This window comes from Rhinopithecus bieti, unplaced genomic scaffold (assembly GCF_001698545.2).
Source record: "Rhinopithecus bieti isolate Rb0 unplaced genomic scaffold, ASM169854v2 scaffold_62808, whole genome shotgun sequence".
Lineage (NCBI taxonomy): Eukaryota > Metazoa > Chordata > Mammalia > Primates > Cercopithecidae > Rhinopithecus > Rhinopithecus bieti.
The window spans coordinates 889,955-892,825 of record NW_016824893.1 but is presented as its reverse complement, the minus strand read 5'-3'; the positions used below and the strand labels follow the sequence as shown (position 1 = coordinate 892,825).

Sequence of the window (2,871 nt, the reverse complement as noted above, 5' to 3'; positions counted from 1 at the left end):
TGCCTGCTGATCAATAAGTGACTTAAGGAATGTGTGATGGGCCTGAGACTTTTTAGTAATAATTGTAAGAGTATTTACACCGACTCATTATCATTTATAACATCTAATTTAAAATGTTTCTTCCACAGTAAACATGACATACCTTTCAGTTCTCGTTACCCCTATTTGAACTGTCCTGGGTTTGGGAGCTTGCTACGTAGGGCTGCAGTCGCTTCCATAGTTTCATTCTAGATATAATGTATATAACACCATGAGGACAGTGATGGACATAATCTTAGTGTGCAACACATTGATCATGATTGTTGGGAGACTCAACTTCTAATTTCTGGTTATTGTGAGCTATTTTTCAGGGCAAACACTCCTAAAAAACAACTAAAAATGTTAAGTGAGTTGTTTTTTGACATCCTTTTAAACTCAGCATATAATGAAGCAAGCAGCATGTGTGAAAACTGTCTGAAAAACAGACAACAGACACAAACCCGGGAATACTTTCAGATCTTGAAATTACTGGACATGGACTATAAGGTAACTATGCTTACTGTGGTGGGTTGAATCATGACCCCTGAAAGACGTCCATATTCTAATCTCTGGAACCTGTGAATATGTTACTTTACATGGGAAAAGTGACTTTGTGGAAATGATGAAATTAATGATTTTGAGATTAGGTGGCTTATTCTGGAATATCTGAGTGGGTCCAATGTAATAACGGGTTCTTATAAAAGGGAGGCAAGTGGATCAGTGTCAGAGAGAAAGAAATATAAGGATGTAAGCAAAGGTCAGAGAGGAGATAAAATGTAACACTGCTGACTTTGAAAATGGGGGAAGGGTTCACAAGACTAGGCATGTAGGTGGCCTCAGGAATCTCCAAAAGCAAAGGGAGTGGAATCCCCCCCAGACCCTCCAGAGGAAAGCAAAGCCTTCAAATACCTCGATTTTAGCCCAGTGAAACTGATTTCAAAATCCTGACTTCAAGGACTGTAGGATAATAAATTCATGTTGTTTTAAGCCACTGAGTTTGTGGTAACTAGTTAGAGCAGTAATAAGAAACTAATAAATTTACTATGTTTTAAAAAGTAAAGATAAGCTTAAGGATAAGCTTATCTCTGAAAAGATAAAACTATAGTTAGATTTCAAAAATTTCTAAATAGTACGTCCAGAAGTTAAAAAACACAATAGCCAAAATGTAAAACTCAGTGGGTGGGTTTAATAGCCAATTCAACACAATTGAGGAGAGAATTGATGGCCTGAAAGTTAAATCAGAAGAAATTCAGGATGCAGAATAGGAAGACAAAGAGATATACAGTAAATAAGTTAGAGAGGCTAAAGTGTGAAAGTCCAACTTAAATTTAGTCAGAGTCCAGAGGGAAAATAGTGGATAGAAAATAATCATATCTCAACAGTTATTGGTGTCTTTCTTACTTCCCAGCTGTGTTTGTGGCTGCTCTTGGTTGGGGAGCCATCTTGTACCTAAGGCAGGAAGATGGTGACCACAAGGAAGACATCAAAGTCTCTGGAGGTGATCAACTCTGGTTATGAAAAATGGAAACTACGTGCTGGGGTACAAGCAGACTCTGTAGATGATCAGACATGGCAAAGCGAAATTCGTCATCCTCGTTAACAACTGGCCAGCTTTGAGGAAATCCAAAATAGAGTACTATGCAATGTTGGCCAAAACTAATGTCCATCACTACAGTGAAAATAGCATTGAATTGGGCACAGCATGAGAAAAATACTACAGATTATGCACAGTGGCTGTTGTTGTTCTAGATGATTCTGATTTCATTAGAAGCATGCCAAAATAGGCTGGTGAGAAATAAACCATGCAAAATTTTTTAAAATAAAACTTGCCAGAGCTAGTTTTAAAAACATTTTAAAAAAGAGTCATTATCTGAAATTTTCTGCTACTAATGAACAATATCAAGGAGCAGATTTAAGAAACTCCGTCAACCCTAGATATTTTTGGATGGCTTTATAGAGGCAGTATAGAAAAGTGATCTAGATCAAAGTTTTTTAGTTTGTAAGACACTACTGAATTCTAGTTTTGCCCCTTAGCTACATAATTTGGGGCAAGTAAATTGACCTCTCTGAGCCTCCATCTCCTGATATTAAAATAAGGATAGCATCTGATTTATTGGTTGGTTATAAGGAATAAAAATATATAAATGTGATTAGCACAGGAACAGGTCCAAAGTAATATGAAGTACATAATTGATAATATTTTTAGTAGTGTTCAGAGTGTGTTTTCTCATAATGAGTTGAAGCCTGTTTTCTGATAACTTCCACTTGTTTATCTTAATTCTGATTTCTGGAAAAATAAAGAACAGGTCTGCTTTCTATTGTATCTATACATTCACTCTTCAGCTTTTTGAAGCTTGTCAACTGCAGAAGAGCAGGGAATAAGGTAAGTGGCCAGGTAAACATCAAGGCTCCCCGACACTGGCCATGATACTGGTTGGAACAATTTTCTTGGCAATAAGAAGCCTCTCAAAGACTCCTGGGGGTCTTAGAATCCTAGAGGATCAGAGCAGCAGTGGAGTATTAGAATACAGCATCCTCATTCTGCAGGTGAAGAATAGGAGACCCAGGGAGTGGAGATAGCTGAGCTAGACTCAACTGGTGGCCAAGCCATGAAGGAGCCTCTGAGATATTGAAATACTATGGACCCTTGGAGATAAAAATTCTATTTCCTTCTCATTTGGAAGAAATAATTTGAGAAATTCCCTATCATAATTGAATTAAATCAAAAAGAATTATCTTCCAATGGAAGCAATGGAAGTGCTGTGTGATGGAAAGACTATAGGCTTTTAGAATGAGTTCTGCTTGACCTTGGGCAGACAACCTTTCTGAGGCTCAGTTTTAAATTTGGGTGGC

General features: G+C 37.4%; 1 pseudogene; it reads left to right on the top strand.

The window, feature by feature from the left end:
- Nucleotides 1-471: 471 nt before the first annotated feature.
- LOC108522468 (60S ribosomal protein L30-like) lies at nt 472-1,817 on the top strand (annotated as a pseudogene).
- Nucleotides 1,818-2,871: the final 1,054 nt, after the last annotated feature.